At 49.7% G+C, this 27,142-nt stretch overlaps 1 long non-coding RNA gene across 1 annotated transcript in view; it reads left to right on the forward strand.

The window, feature by feature from the left end:
* The window catches only part of LOC135977739 (uncharacterized), a 117,405-nt gene extending 104,736 nt beyond the window's left edge, over window positions 1-12,669 (forward strand). Inside the window, exons 3-4 of the long non-coding RNA XR_010595156.1 lie at window positions 2,709-2,978; window positions 11,408-12,669. This is a non-coding gene — a long non-coding RNA (uncharacterized LOC135977739). The remainder of the gene's footprint in view (window positions 1-2,708; window positions 2,979-11,407) is intronic.
* Window positions 12,670-27,142: the final 14,473 nt, after the last annotated feature.

A 27,142-nucleotide genomic window follows, 5' to 3' on the forward strand; every position in this document is an offset into this window, starting at 1 on the left:
AACTGTTTTGAGCAGTTTCAGAGACTCTGAGGGGCTCTCAGTTCTCTAATAGTCCATTACTTAAGGAGAGTCTGTTTTCAGTTGACAGTTTTAACTTCTGTATCCAGCTTCACTTTCTGAAGCTGTCTCATCGCATAGCAGTAGATCTTGATATTAAACTGTCCATAAGTTGTTTTCTTTTTTAATGTAATGCATTTAACTGAACTGAAATATCCTCCCTTGTGCTGCTTTCACCTATTCCTGGAATGAGAGCAGAAGAATACTGGAGAGTTATACTAATGTAAATCCATACCAAGTGCTGACTACAGGGCGGAGATCAAAATCCCCTTAAAGAATAATAAACACACAGTGTTGTTAAAAAGGCAGCATTAGTGCTAACAGACTCAGTTCTTCAGGTCTGATAGGCTGGCAGTGAACAGTTTCAAGTTTGAAGACTCTTGGACCTGATTCTCATCTTCTCATATACAGCTCTGATAATGGGAATTAGGTGCCCAGGTTCTTTTGAAAATCTTGCTATGCACCGAGCTGCATGTTTAGGCACCTAAATATATTTGAAAATCTGGCTCTTAGGCACTTTTGAAAACTTTACTCAATGTTGAAGACGTTTTTTTCTAGCAATAAAAACACAAGTATTTGCTTTGGTTGTTATAAGAATGGAAGGATTTATTAATCAGCTATAGTTATATGATTGTTCAAAGGGCAAGCAAACAGGTACTGCAGTGACTCTGAAAAGGATTCAGCTGGTGACAGTGGCCAAATAACTTAACATGATCTCCCACTGTAATGCTGTTTCAAAAAGAGCTAATGTGACCCTGGGGTGTAAAACAGGGGGGTAGTGATTTTTACCTCTGTATCCAGCATTGGAGAGACTGATATTGAAATACTGCATCCAATTCTGGGGTCCACATTTTAAAAAGGATTATGAAAAATTGGAGAGGGCAGAGAAAAGAGCTGGAACTATAATTCAAGGGCAGGAGAAAATGACTGAAAAGGACACATTTAAAGAGCTGAATCTGTTGCGCTTATCGAAAAGAAGATTGAGAGGTGATGTGAATACAGTGTGAATACACTGCACAAGAACATTTGTGGGGAGAAAATACTGCGTATTAAAGAGCTCTTTAATCTAGCAAAGTCCTAACAACGACCAATGACTAGAAGTAAAAGCCAGAACAATTCAGATTAGAAATAATAGCTCACATTTTTAACAGTGAGGGTGATTAACCATTGGAACAAACTACTAAAGGAAGTGGTGGTTTTTCAATCTCTTGATGTCGTCAAATCAAGCCTAGATTCCTTTCTGAAAGACGCTTTAGTCAAACACAAATTATTGGGTTCCATACAGAGCTAACTTGGTGAAATTTAATGGTATGGGATTGATAGAAGGGAGGTCAGAATAGATGATGTAATGTTCTGTTGGGACCTTAACATCTATGAATAGCTCACAGACTGATATATTTTATCACAAGTATAGAAACCACACAATTCAATTACCACACGATAATTATGAAAACACAGTGCTTTTCCCAGCCATCCAACATTAATGTCCGTGAATTTGCTCCAGTGATCCAATGAGGCCTGCAAAACCATGGAGAATTACCCCATCTTGTTCATGGACAAATGCTTGATGAGATAGGCAAAGAATGGGCAAAGTGATCACAACGCTAGCCTCACCGCAGCTGGAAAACCTGAGCTACTTGGTTTGAATATTACCTAGCCTGATCACCTTATGCAACAGCATATATGGAGGGAAGAGCTTTGCACACCTCCATCAACTTCCCTCACTGTGGATTTCCCCACACCAAACTGGTTCACCACCAAGTGGCAGCAATCTGAAGAGATAAGCTCCACACTGCAATTGCCACGCATGTCTCCATGCTAATTGGTGTTCTAGCACTGCAGGTCAAGACAATGTTTGGCTCACAGCTCCAGGAAGGTGACTTTCTGCATCCTAAAGTTTTAGGACCATTGCTGGTCATGCCAAGACTTAAGAGCTATTTGATCCCATGACTGTGCTCACTGGCTAGGCCCAGAAGTGTCACTCCATCGAGAGAAGCTGCTCTAGGAATATATGACAGAGACAGAAAGGCCAGTGCAAATTCAAAGGATGGTTCTTCTTCTACCAATTTAATTTAAAAATCCAATTGCTATCTAAAATTAACCGACAGCTAAGCACAATATTTTATTATTTTTTTATTATATATATTATATATTTATTATATAATGGGGCCTAACTGGTATATAAGGGCAGTCAGCAGCAAACCAGCTGAGCGGCGAACAGCAGAGGCTAACAGAGGAAGTTTGCCTGGGAGCTGTCCGAGAGGAGGTACGCTAAGTGCTGCATTAGGGGGGCTGTGTTGGTGAGTATCTGAGTGTCTGCTGCTGGGACAGTTGGTCAGTTTGACCGTGTGCTTGATTGCTTGCTTGGTTGTTTGAAAAGTGTGAATTGGGAGTGCTTTGTTCCAGGTGGGCCTTGAGGGGGCCTGACTGGTATATAAGGCCAGTCAGCAGCGAACCAGCTGAGCGGCGAACAGCAGAGGCTAAAAGCGGGAGTTTGCCTGGGCAGAGCCCACTGAGGCTTTCATCTATGGGTTTCTCTGAGTAGTTCCTGCAACAGTTGAGGAAGCTCTTAAGAGGACGGTGATATGGAAGTTGAGCGATCAGCTGTTGTCACCTGCACAGGTTGTGCCATGTTTGTCTTTCTTCCACAGGACAGAAGCGACTTTGTCTGTACGAAGGGCAAGCTGGTCTCCATATTGGAAGAGAAGGTTCGAGGCCTGGAGAAACGAGTATCGACTCTGCATTGCATAAGGGAAAATGAAGATTTCCTGGACAGACGTCAGGAGATGCTTCTACGGCCACAATGTTCTGAAGATTCAGAACAGGCGCAGCAGGGACAGAAGGATTGTGAAGAGGTTTGGCAGCATGTGACCTCCAGAAGAAGAAAGAGGAGCGTCCATGCACCAGCAATGGAGATACAGGTGAGCAATCGTTTCCATGTTCTCTCTACAGGTACTAATGCGGAGAGTGGACTAGATGACCCATCTGAGGGAAGGGAGCAGAAGGAGACTCCACCGATTGGAAGGCAAAAGATGCACTGTCCTAGGGATGGGGGTTCCACGACCACCACTCCCAAGAGGAGAAGGAGGGTGGTGGTGGTCGGGGACTCCCTCCTCAGGGGGACTGAGTCATCTATCTGCCGCCCCGACCGGGAAAACCGAGAGGTCTGCTGCTTGCCAGGAGCTAGGATACACGATGTGACGGAGAGACTGCCGAGACTCATCAAACCTTCGGATCGCTACCCCTTCCTGCTTCTCCACGTGGGCACCAATGATACTGCCAAGAATGACCTTGAGCGGATCACTGCAGACTACGTGGCTCTGGGAAGAAGGATAAAGGAGTTTGAGGCGCAAGTGGCGTTCTCGTCCATCCTCCCTGTGCAAGGAAAAGGCCTGGGTAGAGACCGTCGAATCATGGAACTCAACGAATGGCTACGCAGGTGGTGTTGGAGAGAAGGCTTTGGATTCTTTGACCATGGGATGGTGTTCCAAGAAGGAGGAGTGCTAGGCAGAGACGGGCTCCACCTAACGACGAGAGGGAAGAGCATCTTCGCCAGCAGGCTGGCTAACCTAGTGAGGAGGGCTTTAAACTAGGTTCACCGGGGGAAGGAGACCAAAGCCCTGAGGTAAGTGGGGAAATGGGATCCTGGGAGGAAGCACAAGCAGGAGAGCGCAAGAGGGGAGGACTCCTGTCTCATGCTGAGAAAGAGGGACGATCGATGAGTTATCTTAAGTGCCTATACACAAATGCAAGAAGCCTGGGAAACAAGCAGGGAGAACTGGAAGTCCTGGCACAGTCAGGGAACTATGATGCGATTGGAATAACAGAGACTTGGTGGGATAACTCACATGACTGGAGTACTGTCATGGATGGATATAAACTGTTCAGGAAGGACAGGCAGGGCAGAAAAGGTGGGGGAGTTGCGTTGTATGTAAGAGAGGAGTATGACTGCTCAGAGCTCCTGTATGAAACTGCAGAAAAACCTGAGAGTCTCTGGATAAAGTTGAGAAGTGTGAGTAACAAGGGTGATGTCATGGTTGGAGTCTGCTATAGACCACCAGACCAGGGGGATGAGGTGGACGAGGCTTTCTTCTGGCAACTAGCAGAAGTTGCTAGATCGCAGGCCCTGGTTCTCATGGGAGACTTTAATCACCCTGATATCTGCTGGGAGAGCAATACAGCGGTGCACAGACAATCCAGGAAATTTTTGGAAAGTGTAGGGGACAATTTCCTGGTGCAAGTGCTGGAGGAACCAACTAGGGGCAGAGCTTTTCTTGACCTGCTGCTCACAAACAGGGAAGAATTAGTAGGGGAAGCAAAAGTGGATGGGAACCTGGGAGGCAGTGACCATGAGATGGTCGAGTTCAGGATCCTGACACAAGGAAGAAAGGAGATCAGCACAATACGGACCCTGGACTTCAGAAAAGCAGACTTTGACTCCCTCAGGGAACAGATGGGCAGGATCCCCTGGGAGAATAACATGAAGGGCAAAGGGGTCCAGGAGAGCTGGCTGTATTTTAAAGAATCCTTATTGCGGTCGCAGGAACAAACCATCCCGATGTGTAGAAAGAATAGTAAATATGGCAGGCGACCAGCTTGGCTAAACAGTGAAATCCTTGCTGATCTTAAACGCAAAAAAGAAGCTTACAAGAAGTGGAAGATTGGACAAGTGACCAGGGAGGAGTATAAAAATATTGCTCAGGCATGCAGGAGTGAAATCAGGAAGGCCAAATCACTCTTGGAGTTTCAGTTAGCAAGAGATGTTAAGAGTAACAAGAAGGGTTTCTACAGGTATGTTAGCAACAAGAAGAAAGTCAAGGAAAGTGTGGGCCCCTTACTGAATGAGGGAGGCAACCTAGTGACCGAGGATGTGGAAAAAGCTAATGTACTCAATGATTTTTTTGCCTCTGTCTTCACGAACTAGGTCAGCTCCCAGACTGCTGCACTGGGCAGCACAATATGGGGAGAAGGTGACCAGCCCTCTGTGGAGAAAGAAGTGGTTCAGGACTATTTAGAAAAACTGGACGTGCACAAGTCCATGGGGCCGGATGCGCTGCATCCGAGGGTGCTAAAGGAGTTGGCGGGTGAGATTGCAGAGCCATTAGCCATTATTTTTGAAAACTCATGGCGATCGGGGGAGGTCCCGGATGACTGGAAAAAGGCTAATGTAGTGCCCATCTTTAAAAAAGGGAAGGAGGAGGATCCGGGGAACTACAGGCCAGTCAGCCTCACCTCCGTCCCTGGAAAAATCATGGAGCAGGTCCTCAAGGAATCAATTATGAAACATTTAGAGGAGAGGAAAGTGATCAGGAACAGTCAGCAGGGATTCACGAAGGGGAAGTCGTGCCTGACTAACCTAATTGCCTTCTATGATGAGATAACTGGCTCTGTGGATGAGGGGAAAGCAGTGGATGTGTTATTTCTTGACTTTAGCAAAGCTTTTGATACGGACTCCCACAATATTCTTGCCACCAAGTTAAAGAAGTATGGGCTGGATGAATGGACTGTAAGGTGGATAGAAAGCTGGCTAGATCGTCGGGCTCAACGGGAAGTGATCAATGACTCCATGTCTAGCTGGCAGCCGGTTTCAAGCGGAGTGCCCCAAGGGTCGGTCCTGGGGCCGGTTTTGTTTGATATCTTTATTAATGATCTGGAGGATGGTGTGGACTGCACTCTCAGCAAGTTTGCAGATGACACTAAACTAGGAGGCGTGGTAGATACATTAGAGGGTAGGGATCGGATACAGCGGGACCTAGACAAATTAGAGGATTGGGCCAAAAAAAACCTGATGAGGTTCAACAAGGACAAGAGCAGAGTCCTGCACTTAGGACGGAAGAATCCCACGCACTGCTACAGACTAGGGACCAAATGGCTAGGTAGCAGTTCTGCAGAAAAGGACCTAGGGGTCACAGTGGACAAGAAGCTGGATATGAGTCAACAGTGTGCTCTTGTTGCCAAGAAGGCTAATGGCATTTTGGGATGTATAAGTAGGGGCATTGCCAGCAGATCGAGGAACGTGATCGTTCCCCTTTATTCGACATTGGTGAGGCCTCATCTGGAATACTGTGTCCAGTTTTGGGCCCCACATTACAAGAAGGATGTGGAAAAATTGGAAAGAGTCCAACGGAGGGCAACAAAAATGATTAGGGATCTGGAGCACATGACTTATGAGGAAAGGCTGAGGGAACTGGGATTGTTTAGTCTGCAGAAGAGAAGAATGAGGGGGGATTTGATAGCAGCCTTCAACTACCTGAAGGGGGGTTCCAAAGAGGATGGAGTTCGGCTGTTCTCAGTGGTGGCAGATGACAGAACAAGGAGCAATGGTCTCAAGTTGCAGTGGGGGAGGTCCAGGTTGGATATTAGGAAACACTATTTCACTAGAAGGGTGGTGAAGCACTGGAATGCGTTACCTAGGGAGGTGGTGGAGTCTCCTTTCTTGGAGGTTTTTAAGGCCCGGCTTGACAAAGCCCTGGCTGGGATGATTTAGCTGGGAATTGGTCCTGCTTTGAGCAGGAGGTAGGACTAGATGACCTCTTGAGGTCCCTTCCAACCCTGATATTCTAGGATTCTATATTCATTTTAATATCATAATTAATATGAGAACTTCTAGTACTAATATTCATATTGTAATTTCTTATTCCAAAAATATTGTTCTAGACTTTCAATGGGACTTAGACACTGAAATCACTTAGATACTTTTGAAAATGTTACTCTTAGTGTCTAAAATTAGGCACCTAAATCTTTACTTAGGTATCAAAGTAAGTGGCTTTATTCTCAGAGGTGCTGAGAACCTACAGTCCCCATTGATTTCAGAAGTAATTATGGGAGCTTGGCATCTCCGAAAATCAGCCCACTCATTTAGCCATCACATCTTGAAAGACGTCCTGACCAGACAAGAGGAAGCAACCAGACAAGATCACTGTGACAAACGTGAGACCTTGCAAGCATGGTGTTGCGGAGTATGGGGGAGTCAGGGCCCTGCACCCCTCTTCCCGAGATTCACTGCGACTCTCAACCAGCCAGTAAAGCAGAAGGTTTATTTAAGGACAGGAACACAGTCTCAAGCAGAACGTGTAGGTACGACCAGACCCCCTCAATTAGGTCCCTCTGGGAGGTTCAGGGAGCTTAGACCCCAGCTTGGGGTTCCCTGCGTTGCACCACCCAGCCCAAACCGAAACTAAACTCCCAGCCCCTCCCGCTGCTCCTCTCCTTTGTTCAGTCTCCCGGGCAGAAGGTGTTAATTCTCCCCACCCCCGTTCCTGGCTCAGGTTACAGCTCAGGTAGCTTCCTTCAAGGGAAGTCCCACATCCCCACTGCAATCCCCCTGCAACATTCCCAGGTCAAATCTGCCCTGCTCCCAGCTCCGTCACACATGGAAACTTCAAAGACTGTTCTACTAAGATGTGATAGCCACTATGGGCACAGGGGATGTTCACAGACTGCTGTATCAATAATCGGTATATGCAGCTGTGTGTTTCTGGCTCGCTGAGTGAGTTTTCAGCAGAATCTGGACTCACTGCGGGGTGGGGAAGGTAATGAATGCAAGTCCCAATGCCAGTTACTCAGACACCCAGCACCTTTGAAGCTTTGGTCCTGGGGAGAAGTAGCACTGATTGGTTTTACCTGGTCCTGGAGGCCTGACGACAAAGGCCCCAAATAGTATAACGATTCAGCCTGATCTGACTTAGGTCAGACTCACTCTGGACCAGTGTATGGACCTACCAGGACTCCCTGTGGATGATGGGTGACACTGGCTAAGGTTAATATCTGTGCTGTCTATTGTTTTAGGATAGGTTTTCTTTGACATACACTTGTACTAAATCAAGATACTGTGTTCTGTGAAAGCTGGCTAGTCACTGGTAACCCTGTCATTATCCCTGGGGGAGAGCAGAACTGCAGGTGCTAACCTAAAGTCAGACCTGCTAGGGTAGTCACAGGGAATTGCCGGGGGACTGCAGCCCTAAAATTGTGGTCTGGAGGGAGAGGGACAGGGGTTATAGAATCATAGAATATCAGGATTGGAAGGACCTCAGGAGGTCATCTAGTCCAACCCCCTGCTCAAAGCAGGACCAACCCCAACTAAATCATCCTGCTCATAGTGGGATGATGGCTGGAGGCCAGGAAGGGGGAACAGGTGCAGTTAACCCCAAAACTGGGACAATCTCCATTGGGTTCAGCTGAATCCCGGGCAATGCCTGGGATGATGAGAACCTGAAGTTCCTAATATCACCCATGCTCTAGCACATCATTTTTCCTTCCCACACGGGAGCACTCCACATTACGCTTCCTCTTTTTCTTGTTTTGCCTTCCGTCTCATGAGAGTCTAGCTTAGGCAGCCAGAAAAACTCCACCTTTGCAACTCTGCTGTACTGAAAGAGACAACCTGAGAGCCATGCTTTCACCCCAGCCAGTAACAGCTAAATCTCAGGTTAATAAGTAGAGCTGCGTGAAACCTTTTGTCTGAACCTCTTTTTCCAGTAAAAAATGCAGATTTAGGCTGACTAAAACATTTTGCGAATTCATGTTAATTTTGCAGAATTATTTTGGTGAAAAACAAACCAACAAACATGCAGAAAAAAGGAAATTGTTTTGTTTTGACATTGTTGAATGGAAACATTTGATTTCTCAATTCAAAATGACTTTTTTTTTTAATTTTCTTCAATTTTATTTAAAATATATAAAAACATTTTAAAAGCTCCAAAACAAAATGAAATGTTACATTTCATGTCAAACACTTCATGTCACTGAAAAAAATTTTTTATAGGCCAAAATTTTGAATTTTTTTTCATTCAGGGTTACCTAAAACATTCCCCCCCGCCAAATTTTTTGGAACTGCCAGCAAAATTAAAAGTCAGTTCTTTGCACTGCTCTACTAATAAAACTCTTGGAATTTGCAGCTGCTAAATGGCAAATAATAGGGACAGAAGCTGGGCCTTCTTATATTTCTTCTCCTGTGTGTGTCTGCTTTGTTTTGTCTTGTCTTTAAAAGAAACAGGACTGGAATTCAACACCCCCAAAGCAACCATCTTACTGTATCTACCTCATGTCCCCAACAAGGTCATTCAATCCTTCTTCAGCACCAGAGCCCAAGGATAGTCCAGCCAGGAACAAACATTTCTAGAGTGTCTAGATGACCATTTACACCCCTGCTATAGCTGGCAAACAAGTCACTTGTCTGATATGGCCAAAATCTCTAGTTTAGACAAAGGTGAGGAGATTTTCCACTAAAGAAAATGCTGTACAGAGAAAGGGAGTATGGGAAGCAGCCACAATGAAAGTCTTATTTAGTTCTTTCAGTTGTAAATGCTTTAAGAGTTTTCCTTTCCCTTCTCCTTCCCCTGTGTTTTTAATAGAAGGTTAAAAGGATTTATGTTCTCTCCCCGCCCTTTAATGGAAAAGGGGCAGTGATCAGTAATAATTCTGACACAAACCCGCTTACCATAAGTAAGTGTTTAGTGCTGCAACTATATACAAGAGCCTTCAATCTCCTCAACCATTGCTGGCCCCAACATACACCCTCTATCAATTCAACAGGGAAAATGAATCTCACAGCTTTGTTGACAAAGATTTTTTATATGAGCTACATTTTCCTCACCGGGAATCATAGGTAGTGTTTCAAATAATGGCAATTTCAGCATCCTTTTAATATTCTGATCATTAAAACCAGCCACCTGCTTGAGCCAGTGCTAAAACTGTCCAATTTCATGGCATAACGTGATTTTTTTTCTGGAGCAGAGGGAGGGAAATAACCATTAGATACTTTTCAGTTTCTTAGATGAGCCATTTTAAAGGCTTTTAATCTGTAAATTGATGATAATTACTCCCTGACCTCCTTTGTAGGACACTTTGAGTATGTCTACACTGCAATAAATAATTCCCGGCACCAAGTCTGAGAGCCATGGTCAATTGACTAGGGCTCGGACTGTGGAGCTAAATACTGCTGTGTAAACATTTGGGATCAGACTAGACCCCAGGCTCTGAGACCCTCCCTCCTTGTGGGCTTTCACAGCCTGGATTCCAGACCAAGCCAAAACGTCTGCCCTGCAATTTGTAATCCTGGAGATAGAGCCCTGTGAGCTGATTTGTGCCTCCTGCTGCCCTGCCGTGGGTCTTTTGTTGCAGTGTAAATGTTCCCTTTGAGATCTAGTGATGGGAATTGCTATATAAGAACTATTTCCTCTTTTGTGTAGGTGTGACACTCTGTATCTCGGGGAAACACCCTGCAACCCCATGTTCATCCTTGTAATATAATTGCGTGGTATCCAATGCAAAGTTTGTCATGTCGGGTGTCTTCAGAAGGTTTATGATGCACTGAGCATTGTTGTTACAATAATGTTATAGGTAGTAATTTCATCTATATAGTTGTGAGGCTGAAAATGTGTCCTCATGGCTTAAAACAAGCCCAGGCAAAACTCTCCAGGAACAGAGGGGCAGTTCACACCTCATCGAGGCATATATGGGATGAACCCAGCCCAGCCTCACATGAACAAAGGACACTGGCCTAGGCAGCAACAAAGGATCTGTTGGACTCTCAAGTGAGTCACCCCCTTTTCCCTTCCTTTGGTCAGTTTGGGACTACGATGAGGTAATGCTCACCTGACTCTGAAGGGGGGGTGGGGGCAAAGCCAAGGGCTGGTCTACACTGGGGGGGGGATCGATCCAAGATACGGAACTTCAGCTACGCGAATAGCATAGCTGAAGTCGAAGTATCTTGGATCGAATTACCTGGGGTCCAGACGGCGCAGGATCGACGGCCGCGGCTCCCCCGTCGACTGCGCTACCGCCGCTCGCTCTGGTGGAGTTCCGGAGTCCACGGTGAGCGCGTTCGGGGATCGATATATCGCGTCTTAACGAGATGTGATATATCGATCCCAGATAAATCGATTGCTACCCACCAATACAGTGGGTAGTGAAGACGTACCCCCAGAGGGAAGAAAGAACATGATAATGAGGTGCTTTTGCATCAGTACCCTGCTACAATTCCTTACAGAAATAGAACTGTTAAATAACAAGTCGAAGTTATTGATAAATATATTCAAGACCACCAAGATCATGAAATTCTTAACATTTGACAGATTTCCCCCCTTAACTATAATGATCTTGTCAGGATTTTTACCTTGAAATTAATTATATTTATTCTCACTTTTGCCTTCAACATAGAGGTTTTTTTTTTGCCTGTGTACTATGAAGACATAGCAAAATAGATTTAAAAAATAGAATTATGACTAGAAATAGATATAACAACAGTGAACATATTAAAGTCAGTAAACATCAACAGCCTTCGAGTTGAATTCAATACATTACCTTGACGCTGAATGATTGCAGATCAGTGTTTCTCCCTTTCTTTCAGTCCATGGATCACTTCACCAGAGAATCCCTCATGGACCAGCCTCTCTCTAAAGCTACTGGTCCCAAGTGCTTGGGTCATCAACTGTTTTATTCTTGGATTCTGGAGAATCACTAGTGTATTGGAATATAAAAATGAAACTAAGTTATGACTTACATAACTAAGGTCTGACTCTTTGCCTAATTGTACTGCCACTAGTTCTCACATTTTTATCATAGTGTTTACAGCAATGAAGCCCATTTCTGCTGGGTTCATTCAGTGTCTGAAGTAGCATGTTACCATCAATGTGCAGCAATTCCTGCTTACTAATTAATCATTGAATAATTGAATAACCAATACTTCAGTGATTAATAGGGGTCATGAGCTATACTGGTGAATGAATAGTATCTTTGCTATAAAACGTCAGTGTTCGGCATTCAGATTTTGTTTTATATCTTTCATGCAAACATTTGTAAATAAAAATACAATTTTATATATTTTAAATAAATGGGATGGAGGACTCACCACATTCACAAATTAAAGAGGGAAGCAAATATTCTTTTTTTCATACAAAAAGCCATTTTTGGGGATAAACAGTATCAATTCCTGATTTTCTGTTCCTCCTTTGCACTTTGGTGCACCCAGTGAGAATTGTGCTATGGCTGATGTTTATGTTTAAGAATCGTTGGCAGACTGGTCATTTGAAATGAAAAGGTGCCTGGGCTCAAGCAATTTTTTTAATTTCATAACTGATGCGGCCAGCCTAGAGGTGCTGGGGCTCAATCCTGGCAAGCCCTGGCACAAATGAAGCCCTGGGAGAGACCCCACTGCACCTGGATTCCACAGCCCACTGGCAACATGAGCTGGAGGCTCCTTCATGGAGCCCTGAGGTGTTCACAGACAGCAGTGGCCTGCCTCTCACACATCCCTGCCCCTTCTGCAGCTGGGGTTCAGCACCTCGACCATCCCCTTCAGATCTGGCTTCTCTTCTCCCCTCCCCTGGTTATTTATGGTCACCCTGCCCAAAGCCTCAGGAAGCCCAGGGACCTCTTCATAAGCTTGGCCTGGCATTGGCCCAGCTCAGCCTATGCAGCTCTCTCCTTTTCCTCATTCCCTCACAAGTCCAGGCAGAGCTCCCCAGGCAGCATCCAGTCACTCCCCAGACATCTCCTCAGAGCAGCAGGCATAATTCATGGTTCTCTGCCTGATGACCCCACTGGCACTCTCTGGCTTAGCCCTGTCCTTCTTGTGTTCTCCCCAGTAATTAGTTGATCTCTGTTCCTTTTTTCTCACCCTTCCCTTCCTCTGGCGGGGGGGGGGGGAGTGGGCACTGCTGTCTGGCAGGCTCAGGCCAAGGGAGGGGAAGAATGAAGGCCCCAGGAAGAGACCTAGCCTGGGAGGGATTTTTCAATCTGTGCTGCATCATTTTTCCTTCAGAGTCCAGCTCCTGCCCCTCAGCAAGTGAGCCAGGGCAGCCATGGGCAAGGGGAGCCCTGGCAGTGCGGCTCTAATGGACTGATGCTGCTATGGAGCTAGGATGGGCATCAGGGAGCAGAGTCAGTGTAGAACATACGAACGTAAGAACGGCCATACTGGGTCAGACCAAGGGTCCATCCAGCCCAGCATCCTGCCTGCTGATAGTGGCCAATGCCAGGTGCCCCAGAGGGAGTGAACCTAATAGGCAATGATCAAGTGATCAAGCCCAGGGGCTCTGCACAGATGGCTAGGATCAGTGCAGGTGCCTGAGGCTTTCACTGGTTTGTGGATAGGTCCTGCAGCCTTTTCACAAAGGGCCAACCCTGCCCACTCCCCCCATGCGATGATGTGGGGAAAGGTCTAGGAGGGGCCCAAACAGACCTGCTCTGCGCCACAAAGTGAACAACAGAGCGAGCTAACACAATGTCACCGGCTCCTGCGATTTTATTGTGAGTCTCGTGATACTTGGTGTTTGACAGAGAACCCCAGCTCCTGGAGTCAGGTGACTAGGTGAGAGACTCAGTTTTTATTTAAACAAAAAAAGTCAGTTTTTAAGCCCTCCTGGTTGCAGACAGAAGCTTGAAAGTGAGTGCGGCCAGAAGTCTTGGGAGAAAATGTGTTTTGTTTCGGTTTTTTTAAATAAATTTCATGGTGTTTTGGGGGCCAGGTTCATGACTTTCTAACATTTGGGGTCAGCAATCCTGGTAACATGATGCCAACCATAACTGATCCTGGTCCAAATAGCCAGTCCACCATATCATCTATTTACCAGCTGGCTTGCCTGGTTTCTCCTGCCAGGGGGCAAATGCAAGGGGGTCTCCTCAGGGGATGGATGTGGCTGGGAACATCAGGGGCTGGATAGGGGACGGAGTGGAGGAGTAGGAGTTCAAAAATCCCCAAGCAGACCAGAAGGCATGATTTATTTTTTATCTTTTGGGGGCCAGGCTCATGATTTTCTGTGCTCCTATGCTTGTGGTTGGTTATACTGGTATTTCAAATCCCTCTTCTACAACCAGAATGCTGCTGAGTATCTTCCTATGGGGGTAGGCAGGGTGGTAGGAGGATTTGGGGCTGTCAGCCGGACAGAGGGGAGGGGAGTGGAGGGGAGGAGACTGTGCAAAGCAGAGGGAAATTGTCCTTTTGAGAAATTGCTGATTTCTGCCTGTCTGTCTTGTTAGTGATTGCAAGGGGCGCAGTATGGCAGTGAAGCCGTTTCATTACAATAGCTAGAATGACTAGACCAACTCACCACAGGCTGCTTGCCCCACACAGCATCCCGCATGGGCACGTACAATTTATGGCTTCAACTTTGTTTTTAATTGTATAAAATGGCAGCAAAATTTCAGACTGTCCTAGTGGAGCAGACCTAGGTGCCCTCATTTTAGTGTCTCCCCCACAGCCTCCCAGAGCCTCCCAGCAGGGTCAGCTGTAAGCTAGGTTTGAAGAGATTCCCAGGTCACCTCAGGGCCATTAACTGCCTGATCTGACGCCCAAAAGAAGCCAGTCCCAACGCCTCGGCATTTACTGTCCTAGGGACTCTGTGCCCATGGCAAGGAGTGAAACGGCACAGGAGGCAGGTGTGAGAGCACCAGGCTCTGCTGCAAGGGCTGCTCTGTGCTGCAGACTCAGCCTTGTGAGAGGAGCTGGTCTCAGTGTGATGGAGGGGTAGGGTTACCATACGTCCGGATTTTCCCGGACACGTCCGGCTTTTTGGGCTCCAAATTCCCGTCCGGGGGGAAATCCCCAAAAGCCGGACATGTCTGGGAAAATCGGGACATGCGGGCCGGCGGTCAGCGGTGCCGGGCCGGGGGCTCGGGGGCTCGGGAGCCAGCGGTGCCGGGCCGGGGACTCGGGGGCCGGCGGCTCGGGGGCTCGGGGGACAGAGGTCGGCCGGGCCGGGCCGGGGGCTTGGGGGCCGGTGGTGCCGGGCCGGGGGCTCGTGGGCCGGCGGTGCCGGGCCGGGGGCTCGGGGGTCGGCGAGGCTGAGCCGCGGGTGCTCGGCCGGGGGCCCGGGGGCCGGCAGTGCTGGGCGGGCCGGAGGTGCTCGGCCGGGGACTGGCAGTGCTGGGCGGGCCGACCCGGTCTAGGGTTACCATATTTTGAGCCTCCAAAAGGAGGACACTCCACGGGGCCCCGCCCATGCCCCCCCGCCCCAACTCCGCCCCTTCTCCAAAGTCCCCGCCCCAACTCCGCCCCCTCCCCTGCTTCCCACGAATATTTGATTCACGGAAAGCCTGAAACAGGTAAGGAGGGTGTGGGGGGAGGAGGCGCGTCTCCAGCCTGGGTCGGCTAGGGTTACCATTCGTCCGGATTTACCCGGACATGTCCTCCTTTTTGTGCTAAAAATAGCGTCCGGGGGAAATTTGTAAATCACTCAAAATGTCCGGGATTTCCCCCCCCCCCCGGCAGAGCGGAGCGAGCGGCTGGGAGGGCTGCAGGAAAGTCACGGGCTGGACTCCGGAGCAGCTGTAGAGGAGCTCCTCCTCCTCCCTCCCTCCCTGCATTCTGAGCCGGCAGCTCCTCCCCGGCAGCCCCGCGCCCGGCTCCAGCAGCACTGTGCAGGGCCAGGGACCGTGTTGTGTGTTGTGCTGGGGAGCGCAGCCACATGTCCAGCTCGCACAGAGCCCAACACCCTGTTCTGAGCAGCAGGGTAAGGGGGCCAGGGGGCAGGAGAAGGGGCAGGGAGGTTCTGGAGGGGGCAGTCAAGAAACGGGGTGGGGTCGGGAGTTCGGGGGGGGCTTTTTGGGGGGAGTGGAGAAAGTTTTGGGCAGTCAGGGTACAGGTAGGGGGTAGGGTCCTGGGGGGCAGTTGGGGGGGTCTTAGGAAGGAGCAGTTAGGGGATAAGGAACAGGGAGGCTTAGGTAGGAGGTGGGGTTCTGGAGGGCAGTTAGGAGCAGGGGTCCCAGGAGGGGGCAGTCAGGGGACAAGGAGCGGGAGGAGTGGGGGGTTGGGAGTTCTGGAGGGGAGCTGTCAGGGAGCAGGAGTGGGGAGAGGGATCGGAGCAGTCAGGGGACAGGGAGCAGAGGGGTTTAGATGGGTTGGGAGTTCTGGGGGGGCTGTCAGGGGGTGGGGAGTGGTTGGATGGGGCGTGGGAGTCCCAGGGGTCTGTCTGGGGGTGGGGGTGTGGATAAGGGTTGGGGCAGTCAGGGGACAAGAGGCAGGGAGGCTTAGATAGGGGGTGGAGTCCTGGGGTGCAGTTAGGGGCAGAGGTCCCAGGAGGGGGCAGTCAGGGGACAAGGAACGGGGGGAGGGTTGAGGGTTCTGGGGGGGTGGGAAGTGGGAGGGGCAGGGGCGGGGCTAGGGCGGGGCTCCTCCCGTCCTCTTTTTTGCTTGCTGAAATATGGTAACCCTATAGAGGGGGAATGGGGAGAGCTGGGGAAGGGGATCTGGTAGCTGGGCCAGGGGAAGGGGAGTGAGACCCCTGCCCCAGGACTGTGTGAGCAATAGGCCCTGGCTGGGTGAAGGAAACCCACTCACAGGAAGGAGCCATGCAGCTTTTTGCCCCTCTCCATGTTAGCTCCACCCCAGCCTCTTGCCTACCCCTTCTATCTTTGCACCTTCCTCCATGCCTGGAACGCCCACCCTGACCTACTGCCCCAGGCCTGCAGACTTCTCCTCCTCCTCCTTGCTTACACCCATTAGTGAGCCCCTAAACCCAGCCCAGCCTGGAAGCTCCCAGGACAGGGACCATACGACATGCCCAGGGCACTGAGGGGGCTACAGAAATAACATGGGAGTAACCCCAGTAATTCTTCAGACAGAGCAAAGGGGTAAATAAACCAAGACCCAGAGAGTGTGGGGGTGGGGGAGAGACAGAAGGGCTGAAAGCGGAGCTGGGGGAAATAATGTACTGCATGTGTTGTATCCAGTGAGCTCAGCTTCTGTTCCAGTTTCTCAGCTGCCCACAAACTGACCACAATTTTTTCAGATTTATTTGTTATTCAAAAATATTTGCTAAATACGTTTGTCAAATACATTGATCTGCATGGGTTAGTTCTGATTGGACACACAGGTCACATGGGATTGTTTCTGAATCCTGAATGGATGAATTTAATTCTTATAAACAGGATTTTGGTGCAAATATTTGTGATTCAGGCTTTGGTGGGTTTCCTTGCATTGTGAGAGTTATGCATATGCTTGTTAGATTAGGGCCTTAATTTTCAAACATTGCTTCCCATGAATATTTTATAACATTCAGCAGAAATCCCTGGTTTGCATGGCCATTCCTACCAGGAAGCGCCTTCGACTGATTATACCTGGGGCGAATAGAGAAGGGGCAGGATCACAGCTGAAGGGAGTTCATGGGAGCCAGGCACCTCACTCACACAGGCACTCTTGAAAATACCACTCGGCTTCTGTCTGAATCTTTAAGTGCCTAAATAGCTTTACAAACCTGGGACAGAGACTAAGGGCAGAGTTTGGAAGGTCTGTGGGCACCTAAAGATGCAGTTGGGTGTCTAGTGGGATTTTCAACAGCATCGAGGTGCCTAACTCCCATTGGAAGCTCAGTGCCCAGACACCTTTGAAAATCCCACTAGATACCTATCTGCATCTTTAGACATCAAAACACCTTTGAAACTTTGGGCCCAAGTGACTTGCCTAAGGCCACCCAGGGCGTCTGTAGCAGGGCAAGGAATTGTGCAGCCTGACACTGGAACTTCTTTCAGAGCTGCACCTGAAGCATCTCAGAGCCCCTGAGCTCTGTCAGCACAGGCAGTGGAGTGTTTAATTATCATTTCCTATCAGTGTTTTCTGGAGCACATGGGCTCAGCCTTGCTATTACCCCAACTCAGGGCCTCTCTGTCAGATAAGAGTTCAATGATGTGCAATAAAAAAGGAGACTCTGACCCCCAGAGGCTCCCACTGGACATCGCTCCCCTCTGCAGCTCAATCAACTGATGCTTATTGTTACCCTTTGTCCCTGATGCTCGTCACTTGCCCCTTTCTGCTGCTGTTACCCAAGGTCATCATCTCAGCTGGATTGTAAATGATGGGGGAGGGGAGAATGCCCTGAGTAATGATCGGGAACAGTTGGACAGTAACTAGGGTGTCTTGATAGCTTTTCCCCTTAATTTTTAAATAGGATTTTTCTCTCCCATTCTCACCTCTTTCCTTGGAAACAATAATATGGCCACATAAAAGAACAGCTGATAAAATCACATTGTTAGTTTCTCTTTGCTCCTTCCTCTTCAGGAACTTGGGGTTTGCCACATTCAAAGTGAAAGCTGCATCTGAGTCTTATCTGAGCCTGGATTGGGCTGGGCTGTGAATGTCAGACTCTGGACCACTGTGTCCCTGCAGAATCACTCGGGTCAGCGCAAGGGCTGTTGTTACTTTCTGACATTTTCATTTTCAGGGACAGGGTGGCGGAAACCCAGAGGAGATTTCACAGAGGAGACAGAACTTTGTGAGCTCAGCTCAGTGCCCCCCTGTAACAATAGCCCAGGGGTTGCTAGGACCCTAACAATGCACATAGCAATACACAGGTGATGAGCTGTGCGCTAGGGTCAGTTCCAAGGCCCAGAGAGTCTCAGATACGTCAGAGCCCACTGATAAGAAATGTCATAAGAACATAAAACTGGCCACTTTGGGTCAGACCGGTGGTCCATCTAGCCCAGTATCCTGTCTTCCAACAGTGGCCAATGCCAGGTGTCCCAGAGCGAATGAACAGAACAGGTAATCATCAAGTGATCCATCCCCTGTTGCCCATTCCCAGCCTCTGGCAAACAGAGGCTAGGGACACTTCAAGAGCATGGTTTTGTATCCCTGCCCACCCTGGCTAATAGCCATTGATGGATCTATCCTCCATTAACTTATCTAGTTCTTTTCTGAACCCTGTTATAGTCTTGGCCTTTACAATATCCTCTGGCAAGGAGTTCCACAGGTTGATTGTGCATTGTGTGAAGAAATACTTCCTTATATTAGTTTTAAACCTGCTGCCTATTAATTTCATTTGGTGACCACTAGTTCCAAATGTGGGATTGGAAGGGCCCTGGAGATGTCAACAAGTCCCAGGGCCGCCCAGAGGATTCAGGGAGCCTTGGGCAAAGCGGGGGAGCTGCAGCACTTGTACTCACCCGGCGGCGGTCCGGGTCTTCAGTGGCATTTCGGCGGCGGGGGGCCCTTCAGTCGCTCCGCGTCTTCGGCAGCACTGAAGGACCCCCCACCGCCGAAATGCCACCAAAGACCTGGACCACCACCGGGCCAGGGCTCGCGGGGCCCTTGCAGGGCCTGGGGCAAATTGCCCCACTTCTCCCCCACCCCGGGTGGCCCTGCCAAGTCCAGCCCCCTGCACTGAGGCAAGGTCCAATAAACTGACAGGGGTTCACCCTTGTCTCTGGGTGCAGTGAGGGAGGGGCATCCTCAGACAAGGCTTTGTGCAGACCTCATTTTGCTGCTCACAGGAGGCAATGCTGGGTAAGCCGAGGGCAGCAGAGAACAGCAGGAGGGAAGGGAGAGGGACTCAGCAGGGAGCCCAGCAGGGACATGGGGTGCTGGGCACACAGGTACTATTGCTGAGATGTAACGTGTTTGTCTATAATGCAGCTGCCACATTCAATAGGAGCAAGGCAGAGTATAGCACAGGGGAAGAGGGGTATGTGTGTGTGTGTGGTGGGGGGGGAGGGGGCAGCCAGAGTTGGTGTGCCAGGCTGGGCTGTCACCATGTGCATTTTCGGTGAGACCTTGCTAGAAAGGGATTAGGCAGAGGCAGCAGGCCCAGTAGTTAGAGCAGGAGATCTCTGGGAAGGATCCACTGCTGCAGGGAATCTGTGGGGGCGTGGGGGTGGCTGAAGGCAGAAGCCAGCAGAGCCATGTGCCAGGAATCTGCCCAGGCAATAACTCCAGGCCTGCCTGGCTCTGGGGCATGTCTACACTGGCTGTACTGCCGAGTTTGGCCAGCCAGGCTGGGGGGAAGCAGCCAGGCCTACGGCCCTTCTCTGGGTGGGGAGGAGAGGGGGCAGTGGCTGCAGGCAGGAGAGGGGGTGGCTGAAGAATCCACATGTGACACAAAGGTATTATATCTCTCCCCTCCCCGAAATCCCATTGCCTCCTGCTTCTCATTCAGGTGTTGGCCCTCACTCATTTGCTGGCCCCAAATGCAGTGTGTGTGTGTGGTGTGTGTATGTCATGTGAGGAGGGCAAGGGTTGTACTGGTACCGCGGGGCTGTATGGGACCCCAATGTCTCTGGGCCCCCTAGAGCACACACTGGTCAGTAACCCTGGCCCAGATCAGCAGCCTCTTGTATCGCCTCTTGTGTCACCCTCTTGTAATGTCAGAGGCGGCAGCTCCCCTCCCGTGAGAACGGCTTCGGGATGCTGGGGGAGGGGAAGGGGAGCTCTTCCTGTGGCAGCCCTGATCAACTGTTCAGCCCCAGGATGTGGGAAGAGCAGCGTGGTGGAGGGATGGAGCTTCCTGTATTATCAAGGGACAGGTTCCAGACTGTCCAGAATCACATCACCGTGAGAACATCGTGTGCTAGTTGCTGACACGGCCTGGCTGTGGATTGGAGCTGCGCAGGGAGCCCCATGTACCTGTATGCAAGGGAGCGCCTGTGGGGGGCAGCTGCTGCAATGGGTAGGCTGGGAGGCTGTGGGCTGAGGAGATGGTTCAGCCTCGTCTATGCAGCAAGATGAGCAGCAGCCCCTCCTGCCAAGTGGAGATGCAGCGGATAGTAGCAGAGAATGCTTTCCCCAGGAGAGATGACACCAGCTCCCTGACGGGAACAAATTGTACCAACAAAAGGGCCACAGGGCGGCTTTTTCTGGCATACCTATGTGGGCTGGGGGTGAGGCGGGTTCAAACTCCTAAGCAAGCTAGCTTTGCCAACACAACATTTATCTGTAGACCAAGCCACAATCTCTCGGGGCCTCCATAACACTGACACTGTCCATTGTAAGGGACTCGGTACAGTGGTGAGGCCCTTTCAGAACAAGAACGACTAGGCCAGCTCAACGCAGGCTGCCCCCCCACACACACACTCACAGAGTCCCACATGGGCACTTGCAATTTTTGTCCTCAATTTTTTTTTAAATCGTATAAAATTCAGAGAATTGCAGCAGGATTTCAGAATGTCCTGGGGCCTAGGGCCCCTCATTTTAGCACCTCCCACACAATCTCCAAGAGCATCCCAGTGGCATCAGCTCCAAGTCAGGGGGATTCCCAGATTCCCTCAGGGCCACTCCCAAAGGAAGCCAGTCCCGGGGGCCCAGTGAGTGCGACGTGGCCAGTGAGTGTTAGGGAACGTCCTGCCATTTACCGCCCTAGGGACTCTTTGCTCATGAGGAGGAGTGAAACAGCCACAGGGAGCAGGACTGAGACCACCAAAGCGTTGCTGTACCCATCATGGAATCATAGAATATCAGGGTTGGAAGAGACCTCAGGAAGTCATCTAGTCCAACCCCCTGCTCAAAATAGGACCAACACCAAATAAATCATCCCAGCCAAGGCTTTGTCAAACTGGGCCTTAAAAGGATGGTGTCATGAATATAAAGGGAAGGGTGACCACCTTTCTGTATACAGTGCTATGGGGTCCCTCCTGGCCAGAGGCACAAAATCCTCTTACCTGTAAAGGGTTAAGAAGCTCAAGCTGGCACCTGACCAAAAGGATCAATAAAGGGACAAGATACTTTCAAATCTGGGTGGGGGGGAAGGCTTTGTCTGTCTGTTCTGTGTGCTTGCTGGAGTCAGATCAAGGAAGCAAGCAATCCAACTCCTATAGAGTTAGTAAGTATTTAGCAAGGAAATGTGTTAGTTTACTTTTATTTTGGCTTGTGTTTTCCTTTGTGTAAGAGGAGGTTTATGCCTGGTTTTGCATCTGAAGAAGTGAGGTTCTTACCCACGAAAGCTTATGCTCCCAATACTTCTGTTAGTCTCAAAGGTGCCACAGGACCCTCTGTTGCTTTTTACAGATTCAGACTAACACGGCTACCCCTCTGATACTATGCCTGGTTTTGTAACTTTAAGGTTTTGCTTAGAGGGGAGATCCTCTGTGTTCTTGAGTCTTTTGTTATTCTGTAAAGTACTTACCATCCTGATTTTACAGAGGTAATTCTTTTACCTTTTCTTTAATTAAAATCCTTCTTTTAAGAACCTGATTGATTTTTCATTGTTTTAAGATCCTAGGGTTTGGGTCTGTGTTCACCTGTACCAATTGGTGAGGATATATTCTCAAGCCTGCCCAGGAAAAGGGGTGTAGGGGCTTGGGGAGATATTTGGGGAAGGTAGGTCTCCAAGTGGCCCTCCCTAAATCTTTGTTTAAATCACTTGGTGGTGGCAGCGTTACCTAATCCAAGGTACAAGGAAGGATTTGTGCCTTGGGGAGTTTTTAACCTAAGCTGGTAGAAATAAGCTTAGGGGGTCTTCATGCGGGTCCCCATGTCTGTCCCCTAGAGTTCAGCGTGGGGAGGGAACCCTGACAGATGGAGATTCCACCATCTCCCTAGATAACCCAGTCCAGTGCTTCACCACCCTCCTAGTGAAATAGTGTTTCCTAATATCCAACCCAGACCTCCCCCACTGCAACTTGAGACCATTGCTTCTTGTTCTGTCATCTGCCACCATTGAGAACAGCCTAGCTCCATTCTCTATGGAACCCCCCTTCAGATAGTTGAAGGCTGCTATCAAATCCCCCCTCACTCTTCTCTTCTGCAGACTAAACAAGCCCAGTTCCCTCAGCCTCTCCTCATAAGTCATGTGCACTAGCACCCTAATCATTTTCATTGCCCTCCGCTGGACTGTCTCCAATTTGTCCACATCTCTTCTGTAGTGGAGGGACCAAAACTGGACACAATACTCCAGGTGCGGCGTCACCAGTGTCGAATAGATGGTCTGCTCTGTGCTGCAGACTCAGCCGTGTGAGGGGAGTTGGTCCCAGCACAATAGAGAGGGGATGGGGAATGGGGAGAGCTGGGGAAGGGAATCTGGTAGCTGGGCCAGGGGAAGGGGATAGAGGAAAGAACCCAGGAAGCTTTTTGCCCCTCACCCTATGTGTTAGTCCATGCCAGCCTCTTGCCTGCCCCTGCCCAATGTCCTTCTATCTTTGCATCTTCCTCCATGCCTGGAACACCCACCCTGACCTACTGCCCTGGGCCTGCAGATGTCTCCTCCTCCTCCCTGCTTACACCCATTAGTGAGCCCCTAAACCCAGCCCAGCCTGGAAGCTCCCAGGGCAGGAACCATAGAACATGCCCAGGGCACTGAGGGGGCTACAGAAATAACATGGGAGTAACCCTAGTAATTCCTCAGGCAGAGCTAAGGGGTAAATACAAGTCAGGAGACCAAGACCCAGAGAGTGTATGTGTGTGTGGGGGGGGGCAGGGGGGATTGTGGGGGAGGGACAGAAGGGCTGAAAAGCAGAGCTGGGGGAATAATGTGCAGCATGTGATGTGTCCAGTGAGCTCAACCTCCATTCTGGTTTGTCAGCTGCCCAAGAACTGATCATAAATAGTTGCTAAATACGTTTGTCAAATACATTGATCTATGTTGTTACTTTCTGACAATTTCATTTTCAGGGGCAGGATAGCAAAACCCAGAGGAGATGTCACAGAGGAGACAGAACTCTGTGAGCTCAGCTCAGTGGCCCCCATAACAATAACCCAGGGGTCTCTAGGACCCTAACAACACACACTGCAATACACAGGGTGATGAGATGTGCCCTAGGGACAAACCCAGCAGCCAATGGGAATCTCACCATTGATTGCAATTGGTCAGGCTCCAAGTCCCAGAGCGTCTCAAACAGAGCAGAGCTCATGGATAGAAATGTCAGGCTGGATAGGCCCTGGAGAAGTCACCAAGTCCAGCCCCCTGCGCTAAAGCAGGGTCCAGTAAACCTGACTGGCAGGGCTTCACCCTGGTCTCTGGGTGGGGCAGAGGCATACTCAGACCATGCTTCATGCAGACCTCGTTTTGCTTCTAACCCGAGGCGATGCTGGGCAAGCCAAGGGCAGCAGAGAACAGTGGAAGGGAAGGGAGAGGGGCTGAGTGGGGAGCCCAGCAGGGACACGTGGTGCTGGGCACACAGGCGATATTGCTAAGCTGTAACGTGTGTCTATAACGCAACTGCCACATTCAATAGGAGCGAGGCCGAGCAGTGTGTGGGGGAAGGGGTGGCAGCCAGAGTGGGTGTGCCAGGCTGGGCTGTCACCATGTGTGTTGTCTGTGTAACTTTGCTAGAAAGGATTAGGCAGAGGCAGCAGGCCCAGTGGTAACAGCAGGAGATCTCTGGCCCTATTTACAGCTGAGCTAATGGCTCCCTGCCCTTTACTGGTCCCCCCGATATGCTGAGCTGGATGGGCCTGTCTCCAGTAATTCCCTCTAATACCTTCCCTCTGCCCAACCCCACTCCCTTGTCCACATCTGTACTGGTGGCCCCTCTCTGGGAAGTTCAGGAGGGGTGGGTGGTGCTGTATTACTCTGAGGTGGGTTAGTGATGAAGGAGCGATGAAGGCCACAGTATAGTCAGCACATTTGTTTATTCCCCTGTTCGCTGTTAATGGTTATCAGTATCAGTGATGGTGTGTTAGTGCCTAGGAACCCCAGTCACAGATGTGTAACAAGAGACTCCCTGGCCCAGAGAGCTCACAATCTACACAACAGACACAACAGGAGTGAGGCCTGGTCTACACTACGAGTTTAGGTCGAATTTAGTAGCGTTAAATTGAATTAAGCCTGGACACGTTCACACGGCTAAGTCCCTTTTTTCGACTTAAAGGGCCCTTTAAACCGATTTCTTTACTCCACCTCCAACGAGGGGATTAGCAATAAAATCGGCCTTAGCAGGTCGGAATTGGGGTAGTGTGAACGGAATTCGACGTTATTGGCCTCCAGGAGCTATCCCACAGTGCTTCATTGTGACTGCTCTGGACAGCACTCTCAACTCAGATGCACTGACCAGGTAGATAGGAAAAGCCCCGCGAATGTTTGAATTTCATTTCCTGTTTGCCCAGTGTGGAGAGCACAGGTGACCACGCAGAGCTCATCAGCACAGGTAACCATGGATGGAGTCCTAGGATCGCAAAAGAGCTCCATCATGGACCGAACGGGAGGTACGGGATCTGCTCGCCATATGGGGAGATGAATCAGTGCTAGCTGAACTCCGTAGCAGTAAACGAAATGGCAAAATATTAGAAAAGGTCTCCAAGGCCATGAAGGACAGAGGCCATAACAGGGATGCACAGCAGTGCCGCGTGAAAATTAAGGAGCTAAGACAAGCCTACCACAAAGCCAGAGAGGCAAACAGAAGGTCCGGGGCAGAGCCGCAAACATGCCGCTTCTACGCAGAGCTGCATGCCATGCTAGGGGGTGCAGCCACCACTACCCCAACCATGTGCTTTGACTCCTTCAATGGAGAAACACACAGGTAAGCAGGTTCGGGCTATGAGGAAGATGAGGATGAAGATAATGTAGATAGCTCACAGCAGCAAGGAAGCGGAGAAACCGGTTTCCCCAACAGCAGGATATGTTTATCACCCTGGACCTGGAACCAGTAACCCCCGAACTCACCCAAGGCGTGGTCCCAGACCCTGAGGGCACACAGGGGACCTCTGGTGAGTGTACCTTTGTAAATATTACACATGGTTTAAAAGCAAGCGTGTTTAATGATTAATGATTAATTTGCCCTGGCAATCGCGGCCAGTACAGCTACTGGAAAAGTCTGTTAACGTGTATGAGGATGGAGCGGAAATCCTCCAGGGACATCTCCAGAAAGCTCTCCTTCATGTACTCCCAAAGCCTTTGCAAAAGGTTTTTTGGGGAGGGCTGCCTTATCCCGTCCGCCATGGTAGGACACTTTACCACGCCAGGCCAGTAGCACATAGTCTGGAATCATTGCATAACAAAGCATGGCAGCATATGTTCTCGGTGTTTGCTGGCATGCAGACAACATCCATTCCTTATCGCTCTTTGTTATCCACAGGAGAGTGATATCATTCACGGTCACCTGGTTGAAATGGGGCGATTTTATTAAGGGGACATTCAGAGGTGCCCGTTCCTGCTCTGCTGAACAGAAATGTTCCCCACTGTTAGCCACGCCGTGGGGGGGAGGGGTGAAGTGATCATCCCAGAGATTTGGGGGGGGTGTTAGTTGGGTTTGTGCTGCATGTTAACCCGGAAACCGCAGCCCCTTTTAAATGGCCAACCCAACGGGTGCTTGGTATGGGAAAGGAGGGTGCTACTGTTTGAAACCATTCCCACATGTTAAGAAGGTTAAAAAAGCCAAAAGACTGTGGCTTACCATGGCTGCCTGCAAGCCGAAATCTGTTGCCTGGCACTGCGTGAGTGATCTCTCACACCAAACCGGCAGGCCCTCAATATAAGAGGAAAAATGTGACCTTGTAACGAAAGTACATGTGCTGTGTAATGTGAACAGCAAAATTTAACGTGAAAGAGTGTACCCATTGTTCTCTAAAATGTGTCTTTTTTAACCACCTCTCCCTTCTCCTCCACCAGCTGCAAATGTTTCTCCTTCACAGAGGCTAGTGAAGATTAGAAGGAGAAAACGGCAGACTCGGGATGATATGTTCTCGGAGCTCCAGATGTCCTCCCACGCTGACAGAGCACAGCAGAACGCATGGAGGCAGTCAATGTCAGACTACAGAAAAGCACAATATGAACGAGAGGAGAGGTGGCGGGCTGAATCGCGGGATGAACAGAGCAAGTGGCGGGCTGAAGATGATAGGTGGCGTCAGCTTGCAGACAGAAGGCAAGAGTCAATGCTCTGTCTACTGGAGCATCAAACTGATGTGCTCCAGCGTATGGTTGAGCTGCAGGAAAGGCAGCAGGAGCAGAGACCGCCGCTACAGCCTGTGACGAACTGGGACTGTTCTTGCTGGGGTGTGTGAATGCTGACAGGGGAGTGTGACTAGGATGGTCTGCATCGGGGGATGGGAGCCGGCCCAAGGGAACATACCTGAGCTTGTAACATGAGAACCCAGGAGGGGGTTGGAGGTCAGATGACTCCGGGGCCCGGGAAACTGAACAAAGGCTGTGGGAGGGGTCGCTGAAGGCAGAGTGCTGGAAGCAGGCGGGAAGGAGGCTGGAGAGATGGCTGGGAGGCAGAGATGGCTCTGACCCCCCAAGGGGGGTGGGCTGGCATGCCCTGGGACCCCAAGCTGGACCTAACTGAGGGGGGCCCTGTTGTCTGTGCCTGCAAGACCTGTCTTGGACTGTATTCCTGTCATCCAAATAAACCTTCTGCTTTACTGGCTGGCTGAGAGTCATGGTGAATCGCAGGAAGCCGGGGGTGCAGGGCCCTGAGTCCCCCAATACTCCGTGACAACTGGTGG

Source organism: Chrysemys picta, unplaced genomic scaffold (assembly GCF_011386835.1).
Source record: "Chrysemys picta bellii isolate R12L10 unplaced genomic scaffold, ASM1138683v2 scaf21, whole genome shotgun sequence".
NCBI classification, from domain to species: Eukaryota; Metazoa; Chordata; order Testudines; family Emydidae; genus Chrysemys; species Chrysemys picta.